Here is an 11,038-nt window from a genome sequence, read left to right on the forward strand (position 1 = left end):
GATGGAAGCCACATTTCTCTTTAACTTAATCTCAGAAGTGACATACGGTTATTTTTGTTGATTCTATGTTAGAAGTGAGTTACAGGGTCCAGCCCACATTCGGGGCTTGTAGGGGATTACACAAGGGTATACGTAAGAAGATGTGAGGATCACTGAGGGTCATTTTAGAGTCTGTGCACCACAGGTAGGGAGAGAAAAGAAACACGATGTATGAGAAAGATATAGATGAGGATCACTCTGCCTTGACTCGTAATATCTTTCCGATTTCTAATCACAGCACTCGTGAGGACCAATTGCAGTACTTGCTCTTGGCTTCCATGATACACCCCTACAATCTATGCAATAGATTCTAATTTTTTCTCTTAGGATAGCTTGAGTGACTTCTTTCACTTGCCACCACAAAAACCTTGACGAAGACAGGACTGTGGTGATAAGGTACTTGCTGAGCTGATTAAACAAAATATTGATCTTTTCTAGAATGTTCTCAGTGAGACTATGGTGTCATTTTAAACAAATATCACCAGCAGGAATATCTCCTATTTCAATGTTTGGTGTCAACCATAACTTCCAAGGGATAGGATTTCACACAGACTAAGGGGTTAGACCAGAGCCTGGTGGTGTGAGTTGTTTATTGTATCTATTTTTATTCAGTTTTACAATATTTGTGTGAGGAGTAGACTCAGTGCCGTAGGCTCTCACATTCCATGCATAGACAATAGTGCTGAGGGAAGATGCTGAGACTATAATAACTGGGGAAGGGAATTGAAAGTTGCCCACAGCACATTCCTTGCTCCAAATAGTCTGAGGCAGGAGCCTTTATCATTAGTCTCAGCCTAGTCTAATGTGTTTTAGAGTTTTAGTCTTTCAGCTTTTCACCACTAACCCCTTGTGAAGGGCTTGGCTCTGTGGTAATGTGGACTGACTGTGAAGTGTTCAGAATCTCATGTTTTGGCATAATCTGGAAATTCCTTTCAGGACGACTGTGGCTCATCGACAGAGATAATCCTTTTAGGAATTCCATGTCTGGCAAATGTGGCCTTCAATTTGTGGACTCTTGTGGTAAATTGGTATTGTTCAGGCTTTCCAATCTTGAGATTTTTATTGTAGCTATCCCCCTAATGATATAGTCTCTGTTACTTTTTCTTCCAGATAAACATATTGGTGCCAATGTTCTGCTGCGGTCTGGTTGTGGAGGCCTGGGATATCATTAATTTATATATATATACGTATATACATACATATATATGTATGTACATACGTATATATATACGTATATATATATGTATGTAAATTTGTACATATATACAGTTTCACTTGAAAGGTGTATAATGTGTGTGTGCATGTATACACTATACTTATATACGTATAGTATATATATATATATGTGTATATATATATACACACATACATACTTACACTGTGCACCGTTCAAGTGAGGTTAGACATTTTCTGATGAATCAGGCTGTTTACTAATGAAACTGAATTGAGAAGGTAGACTGCTTGATGTCATTACTGGAACCATGACAGAATTTGAAAACTTCAAGAGACCGTGGAGATTATCCAGTTCAGTACCCACAGTTCAGAATCAGCCTTCACTGATACAGAGCTTGAACCCAAGGCTCTCAACTCTTGCGCTTTACTGTGCTATTTTTAACTTGAGCAAGACTCTACTGGTAAAAATGTTTTATGCAGCCAAGAGAAATGGAGCTTAACTTTTCAATGAACATTTTATGTAATGACCTTATTTATGCTATTATTCTATTCATAGAAAACTCCCAAAGATGGTAAACTCATATTTACCTAGAAGCCAAAAGTAACTAAATGTTCCCAGGTTTTCTTAGACTCTCCAATCTTCGGATTTCTTTGACATTGAATGACAATAATTAGATAACCTTAAGTTATGTGGCCGTAGGAATTCCAATTCTCTCTCTAAGTATTCTGAGAATGCTTGGTTTACAACAGGAATGATAGAATATCACATAGTCACTCATTTGCTTTATCCCACAATACACACACGAATCTCAGAATAATAATACCAGCTTTCCACCAACAATATGATTTGGAGTCTATTTTTGAAGTTACTTTGGTCTTCTTCTCTATGTGGTTAGTGACCAGATGGATACACACTTAGGTTCTTTAGTTTCATTTTATTTTAACTTTTTTTGGAATGATTTTTTAAATTTAAGTTTTAACAGCCACATAAAATATGTACATGAGTCCAAAATTAAATCTATAAAACAAGATATACTCAGAGAAGTTCTGAATTTCTCTGTCCACTCTACATTATTCTTCATTTATAGGTAATTATTTTTAAAATTATGACTTATCTTTCCATTTTCTGTTTGTTACACAAGTCTTTTATATAAATAGTCTTTCAGCGTGTGGTCTATTTTAAAAAAAATCTTTCTTCTTATATGTATTTGGTATTTAGAAATGTTTGCATTTTATTGTAATTGTCTGTGAATAAATTCATTTGACTTTTTTCTTTCCAATGTGGGTATATTTTATTTCTTTTTCTTGTCTAATTGTAGTGGCCAGAACTTCCACTGTGTTGAATAAAAGTAGGAATTTGCATCTTTGTCTTGTTCCTAATCTTAAGGAGGACCCATTTAAGTTTTCACTATTTGGTTTTATGTTGGTTTTAGGTTTTCATAGCTACCTTTTTATCAGATTGAGGAAATTTCTTTCTATTCTCAGTTTGTTGAGCATTTTTTTTTTAAATCAGGAATGACTTTTGGTTTTTGTTAAATACGTTTTCTACTTCTATCAAGATAATGTGTGATTTTTCTATTTTAGAGTGTTAATATGGTGAGTTATATTGATTGATTTTCAAATGTTAAATAAAGCTAACTTTGTGGGTCATGATGTAATATCCTTTTTATATATTGTAAAATTCAACTTGCTAATACTTTGCTTACAAGTTGTGCATCTGTGTCCATGGCAGATATTTTTCTACAAGTTACTTTTCTTGTAATGTCTTTGTTTAGGTTTGGAATCAGTGTTATCTGGGCCTTATTGACTAAGTTGGGAAGTGTTCTCTCCTCTTCAATTTTCTGGAGGAGTCTGTATAAAGTTGGTAGTATTTCTTCCTCAAATGTTTGGTAGAATTCACCAGTGTAGCCATGTGGGCTGCAGTTTTCTTTGTGGAAAGGTTTTAAATACTAAATTCAGTTAAAATTTTTTTTTAAATTTCGGTGTAGTTAACATACAGGGTTATTTTAGTTTCAGGTGTACAATATAATGATTCAGCAGTTCTATGCATTACTCTGTGTTCATCATGATACGTGTACTCTTAATCCCTTTCACCTATTTCACCCATCCCCCTACCCACCTCCCCTCTGGTAACCATCTATTTGTTCTCTATAGTTAAGAGTCTGGTTTTTTGGGTCTGTCCTTTTTTCCTGTGTTCATTTGTTTTGTTTCTTAAATTCTACATGTGAGTGAATTGTATGGTATTTCTCTGACTGATTTACTTCAGTTAGCATTATACCGTGTAACTCCATCCATGTTGTTCCAAATGGCAACATTTCATTTCATATTCCATTGTGGGTATATATGCGCATATATATATTTATATATACATAAATCCCCCTCCACCCTCGCCACACTCATACCACATCTTTATCTATTCATCTATCAGTGGACACTTGGGCTTGGACTGCTTCTACAAGTTGGCTATTGTAAATAATGCTGCAATAAACAGAGGGTAAATTCAGTTTTTAAAACAGCTATAGGACTGTTCAGTTTATTTACTTCTTCTTGAGTTTATTTACTTCTTCTTTGAGTTTGTGTCTTTCACGAAACGAGTTCATTTCACCTAAATTGTCAAATTTATTGGCATAAAGTTTGTATATTTCCTTATTATTATTTTAATATCTATAGATGTTGTGGTGATGTCACCTTTGTCATTCCTGATATTGACAATTTTCCCCCCTCTCCTTTTTTTTTCATCAGTCTGGCTAGAAGTTTATTATTTTACTTATTTTCTAAAAAACCCTGTTTTTCATTTAATCAATTTTCCCTATTGTTTTTATCTTATTTCATTGGTTTTCATTCTTAACCTTTATTATTTACTTACTACACACAGTGGGTTTAATTTACTCTCCTTTTCCTAGTTCCTTAAGGTGAAAGCTGTCATTTATTTGAAACCTTTATTATTTTCTTTCTTTAAAAAACTTTTTTTTTCATGTTTATTTATTTTTGAGAGAGAGAGAGAGACAGAGCAAGAGCAGGGAGGGGCAGAGAGAGAGGGAGACACAGAATCTGAAGCAGGCTCCAGGCTCTGAGCTGTCAGTGCAGAGCCTGACCTGGGGCTCCAACCCACGAACCACGAGATCACGACCTGAACTGAAGTTGGATGCTCAACCGAGTCACCCAGGTTTCCCTCTTACTTTCTTTCTTTTTTAAAAAATGTTTATTTATTTTTGAGAGAGAGAGAGAGAGAGAGAGCGAGCAACTGGGGGAGGGGCAGAAACAGAGGGGTTCAGAAGATCCAAGGTGGACTTTGTGCTAACAGTGGAGACTGATGTGGGGCTCGAACTCACAAACCGTGAGATCATTACCTGAGCCGAAGTCAGATGTTTAATAGACTGAGCCACCCGCATGCCCCAAACCTTTATTATTTTCTAATAAGGGCATTTATTAACTATAAATTTCGAAGTCCCAGTTAGCTGTAATTAACAAATACTGAGATTTTTGCTTTCATTTTTATACAGTTTAAAATACTTCTTAACTCCCCTTTTGGTTTCTTCTTTTATCTATAGGTTATTCAGTAGTTTCTATTATATAGTGTCTGTGTTTTATTTCTAATTTAGTTCCATTGTTGTTTGAGAAGATACCTCAAATTCTTTCACGTTTGTTGAGAGTAGTTTAATAGCTCAGCATATGTTTTATACAAGTAAATGTTCCATGTGCACAACAGACTATGTATTCTGTTGCTGGTTCGAATATTTCAGTGTAGGTCAGTTTGGTTTAAATGTCATTTAAGTTTCCTATAGACTTGTTGATTTTCTGAACTTGTTCAATTAATTACTAATAGAGCGATGTTGAAATCTCTAAGTATAATTAATGATTTGACTCTTTTTCCTTACAGTTCTGTTGGTTCCACTATATTTATTTATTTATTTATTTTTGGAATGTTTATTTATCTTGAGAGAGAGATGAGTGGGGAAGGGGCAGAGAGCGAGGAGAGAGAGACTCCCAGGCAGGCTCCATGCTTCCAGCACAGAGCCTGATGCAGGGCTTGAACACATGAAACCGTGAAATCATGAAATCATGACCTGAGCCAAGATCGAGTTGGACACCTAGACTGATTGAGCCACCCAGGTGCCCGCACTATGTTTATTTTGAAACATTGTTATCAGGCATGTAAAGTTTTTACATTGTTACATTATTTTGATAAATTGATCTCTTTATTATTATTTTATTGTTATTTTTAAAAATATTTATTTATTTTTGAGAGAGAGAGAGAGACAGACAGACAGACAGAATTGGAAGCAGGCTCTAGGCTCTGAGTTATCAGCACAGAGCCGGATACGGGGCTCCAACTCATGAACCATGAGATCAAGACCTGAGCTGAAATCAGACGCTTAACTGCCTGAGCCACCCCGGTGCCCCGATCTCTTTATTATTGATGCCTAGTAATATTCATTGCTCTTACATCAACTTTGTCTGATATTGATATAGCCATCCCAGCTTTCTTTTGATTAATATTAGCATGGTATATTGTATTTTCTCTTCATTCTTTTACTTTTAACTTGATGTCTTTATATTTAAAATGGATTTCTTGTAAGTAGCAAATATTTGGATCTTGCTTTTTAAAAAATATTTATTTATGTATTTTTGAGAGAGAGACAGAACAGCAGGGGAAAGACAGAGAGAGAGAGAGAGAGAGAGAGAGAGAGAGAAAGAGAAAGGAGAGAATCCAAAGCAGGCTCCAGGCTCTGAGCTGTGAGCGCATAGCCCGATGTGGGGCTTTGAACTCACGAACCATGAGATCATGATCTGTGCCAAAATTAAGAGTCAAACACTTAACCAGCTAAGCCACCCAGGTGCCTGATCATTTTTCCTTCTAATTTAGCTGTAATTCCTGAAAATGTATACTCTCTAATTTGTAATAATTCTGAGTTCCATATTCTCTTTTTTAAGGATTCTAATTAAGGTGCATGTTGTTCTTTTGACACTTTCATCCTTTTCTTAATTGATTTCCAGCTCGTTTTGAAACATTAGGTTACAGTTTTCATCTGTTTTGTTGACGTGACTTTTTGGCATGCTTTTGTTGTCTGAAAGGATGCTCTTCTCCACTTTATTTACTCTTTTAAAAAAGTTTTTATTTCAATTTATTTTTAAAAAGTTTAAAGAAATTTTATTTAAAATTTATTAAATGTGAGCTAACAGACACTGTTACATTAGTTTCAAGTGTAGAATATAGTGACTCAGCACTTCTGTACCACACCCGGTGCTCGGTGCTCGCAACAAGTGCCCTCCTTAGTTCCCCTCAGCTACTTACCCCGTCCCCCGCATACCCCCCTCTGATAACCATTGGTTTGTTCTCTATAGTTAAGTGTCTGTTTCTTGGTTTTCCTTTCTCTCCCTCTCTCTTTTTTTCTCTATGCTCGTTTGTTTTGTTTCTTAAATTCCACATACGAGTGAAATCATATGGTGTTTATGTTTCTCTGACTGACTGATTTCGCTTAGCATTACACTCTCTAGCTCTATCCATGTCATTGTGTATTAGTCAGCCATAAAAAAGAATGAAATATTTTAAAGATTGTAACTTCTTACAGGATTTGATCACAATCCTTGCTTGTACCTCGTTTTAGGTGAAATGAGTTTTTCTCTTATTATCAGGCTGGTGTGATGGGCTATTGTTTTCACAAAGTGATTGATAAATGGCCTCACACTGTCTGAGATCATCTTCCCCTAGACCTCTGTCATTTTGCTCCTGTTTCTCTGTCCTGATCTTTTTGAGTAGACTCTCAGGGATTTGTCCTTACTGTTGGACTTTATCCTGGATGAGTATTTTAGTTAATTTCAGTATTGCTTGTGGCCTAGACTGGTCTAGCTCGTTCATACTTTATGGTGCATTCCTTGCTCTCATCCTGAACTTTGAAACTCTTCAGTTCAGCTACTGATCTCAAATTGGCCTGTTGCTTCTTTTGGTGAGTATCTGTTGGGGAATTTGGAGTTTTCATGTTCTCAGGTGCATGAGACATCCTCCTGTTTTCCTCTGCTTCCTCTGTGTAAATGCTGATGCCATGTAGACTTTGTAGTTGTTAGTTGTCTCTCTCTCTTTCTCTGTTTTTATTTTGTGGTTGTGACAGTTCTTTTTTTTTAAGTTTTATTTATTTATTTTGAGAGAGAGAGAGAGAGACACACACACACACACAGACAGTGATCAGGGAAGGGGCAGAGAGAGAGGGCTCTGCACTGTCATCGTGGAGCCCAATGTGTGGCTCTATCCCGTGAACTGTAAGATCATGACCAGAACTGAAATCAAGAGTTGGATGCTTATCTGACTGAGCCATCCAGGTTTCCCGTGGTTGTGTTAATTTTTGTCATCTAGTTTTGTGATACATTTATCCAAGGGCACATATTTATGTATAGTAGGCAGATTAATGCTTCCCACCCCAGATGTCTCCATCCTAATCCCTGGAACCTCTGAATATGTTACCATATATGGTAGAAGGTGCTTTGCACACATAATTAAGTAAAGGACCCTGAGATAGGGAGGTTATACAGGATTGACAGGGTGGGCCCCATGTAATTATAAGTGAACTTGTAAGTGAAAGAGGGAGGTGGAAGAGCCAGAGAAGGAAATGCGATGATTGAAGCAAAGTTAGAGTGTTGTGATATAAGAAAGACTTGACTAGGGGCGCCTGGGTGGCTCAGTTGGTTGAGCATCCTACTCCTGATCTCGGATCAGATCATGATCTCATGAACCGTGAGATCAAGCCCTGTGTTGGGCTCTGCACTGACAGTGTGGAGCCTGCTTGGGATTCACTCTTTCCCCCCCTCTGTCTCTGCTCCTACCCCACTCATGCTTGCTCTCTCTCTCAAAATAAACCAATAAACATTAAAAAAAGAAAGAAAGAAAGACTTGACTAGGCACAACTGGCTTTGAAGATGGCAGAAGGGGATTGTGGCGGGTAGAAAAAAAAGGGAGACTTGAGTCTTTGAAATGTGACTAATCCATATTATTCTCCTAAACTGGTGTATAAACTGGTGTATAAAGCTTCATGGGGCTGCTTCAAGAAATTATCACAAATGTGGTGGTTTAAAATGATTGAGATTTATTCTATTACAGTTCTGGAGACCAGAATTCTGAAATTCAGATATTGGGAGGACTGTGCTCCTTCTGAAGGCTCTTGGGAAGAATCCTTCCTTGGCTCTTCCAGCTACTGATGGCTCTGGGTGTTCCTTGGTTTGTGGCAGCATATCTCCAAACTCTGCCTCTGTATTCTCCTCTGGGTCTGTTGCTTCTTCTCTTCTGTCTCTCTCTCTCTTTTTTTTTTTATTTAAAAAGAAATTTTTTTTAACGTTTATTTATTTTTGAGACAGAGAGAGACAGAGAATGAATGGGGGGAGGGTCAGAGAGAGAGGGAGTCACAGAATCAGAAACAGGCTCCAGGCTCTGAGCCATCAGCACAGAGCCCGACACGGGGCTCGAACTCATGGACCGTGAGATCACGACCTGAGCCGAAGTCGGACGCTTAACCAACTGAGCCACCCAGGCACCCCTCTTCTGTCTCTTATTAAGGACACTTGTCATTAGATTTAAGGCCCACTTGGATAGTATAGGATTATCTCACCTTGGGATACTTACCTTAGTTATATCTAGAAAGATCCTTTTTTTCTAATAAATTACGTTCAGAAGTTCCATCATTTAGGATGTGGAGATAGACACATATACAGTTAGCATTTGATTATTTTAAATGCTTATTTATTTTTGAGAGACAGAGAGAGACAGTGCAGGAGAGGAAGGGGCAGAGAGAGAGGGAGACACGGAATCTGAAGCAGGCTCCAGGCTCCGAGCTGTCAGCACAGAGCCTGATGTGGGGCTCAAACTCACGAACCATGAGATCGTGACCTGAGCCCGAAGTCAGATGCTTAACTGACTGAACCACCCAGGCACCCCAATTAATCAATTTTTAAAATAGATTTTATGTTTTAGAGCAGTTTTAAGTTCAGAGCAAAATTGAGCAGATGCAGAGATTTGCCTTATATCCTGCCTTCAACACATGCATTATCATCTCTTACCAGGGTGGCATGTTTGTTACAGCTGGTGAGTTTATATTGACACATTATCACCCAAAGTTCATGGTTTGCACTGGTGTTCTACTTTGTATGGGTTGATGAATTTATAATGATGTAGCCACCATTATAGTGATACAGAATAGTTTCATTGCCCTAAAAATCTTCACCTGTTCATCCCTTTCTTCCCCCTAACTCCTGGAAACTGCTGACCTTTCTACTGTCTCCATAGTTTTGCCTTTTCCAAATGTCATATGGTTGGAATCATGTAAGTACATGGCCTTTTCAGACTGGCTTCTTTCACTTACTATTATGCATTTACGTTTCCCCCATGTCTTTTCATGGCTTGATAGCTTTTTTCTTTTCTTCTTTTTTTTTTCCGTTTATTTGGCAACATGGGTACTCATTTCTTTCTTTCTTTTTAAAAAATTATTTATGTTTTTAATTTACATCCAAGTTAGTTAGCATATAGTGCAACAGTGATTTTAGGAGTAGACTCCTTAATGCCCCTGGCCCATTTAGCCCATCCCCCGTCCCACAACCCCTTCAGTAACCCTCTGTTTGTTCTCCACATTTAAGAGTCTCTTGTGTTTTGTCCCCCTCCCTGTTATATTATTTTTGCTTCCCTTCCCTTATGTTCATCTGTTTTGTATCTTAAAGTCCTCATATGAGTGAAGTCATATGATATTTGTCTTTCTCTGACTGACTGATTTCGCTTGGCATAATACCCTCTAGTTCCATCCATATAGTTGCATATGGCAAGATTTTATTCTTTTTGAGTGCCGAGTAATACTCCAGTGTGTGTGTGTGTGTGTGTGTGTGTGTGTGTGTGTGTGTGTGTACACACCACATCTTCTTTATCCATTCATCCATCTATGGACATTTGGGCTCTTTCCATACTTGGCCATTGTTGATAGTGCTGCTATAAACATTGGGATGCATGTGCCCCTTCGAAACGATAGCTGATTTCTTTTTTTAGAGTTTACTTATTTTGAGAGAGAGAGAGAGAGAGAGAGAGAGAGAGAGAGTGTGTGTGAATGGGGGGAGAGACAGAGAGGAGGGAGAGAATCACAAGCAGGCTCCATGCTGTCAGCGTGGAGCCTCATGCAGGGCTCGATCCCACAAACCCATGAGATCACAACCTAAACCGAAATCAAGAGTCAGACGCTCAACCAGCTGAGCCCCCCCAGGTGCCCTAGTCATTTCTTTTTAGTGCTGAATAGCATCCCATTGTCTGGATGTGCTGAAGGTTATCCATTCACTTATTACAGGACATCTTGTTTTCTTCCAAGTTTTGGCAGTTATGAATAAAGCTGCTGTAACATCTATGTACAGGTTTTTGTGTGGACATAAGTTTTCAGTTCCTTTGTGTAAATACCAAGGAGCACAATTTCTAGATTGTGTGGTAAGAGTATCTTTAGTTTATAAGAAACCACCAGAGTGTCTTCCAAAGTGACTGTGTTCTGTATCTACACCAGCAATGAATGAAAGTTCCTGTGGGTTCACATCCTCCTCAGCCTTTAATGCAACCTTGCTATAATCATTTATTAGTTGTTGATTCTTTTGGAGTTTTCCATAGATGATCATGTCATCTGTGAACAGATAGTTTTCTTTCTTCCTTTCTACTTTTGTATGCTGTTTATTTCTTCTTCTTGTTTTACTGCATTAACTGGGACTTCCAGTGTGATGTTGAAAAACACTGTGAGGAGAAATTTCCTTGCTTTGTTCCTGATCTTACTGAGAAAGCCTCAAGACTATCACCGTTAAGTATGATGTTAGCTGTAAG

This window comes from Panthera leo, chromosome F3 (assembly GCF_018350215.1).
Source record: "Panthera leo isolate Ple1 chromosome F3, P.leo_Ple1_pat1.1, whole genome shotgun sequence".
In the NCBI taxonomy this organism is placed as follows: domain Eukaryota; kingdom Metazoa; phylum Chordata; class Mammalia; order Carnivora; family Felidae; genus Panthera; species Panthera leo.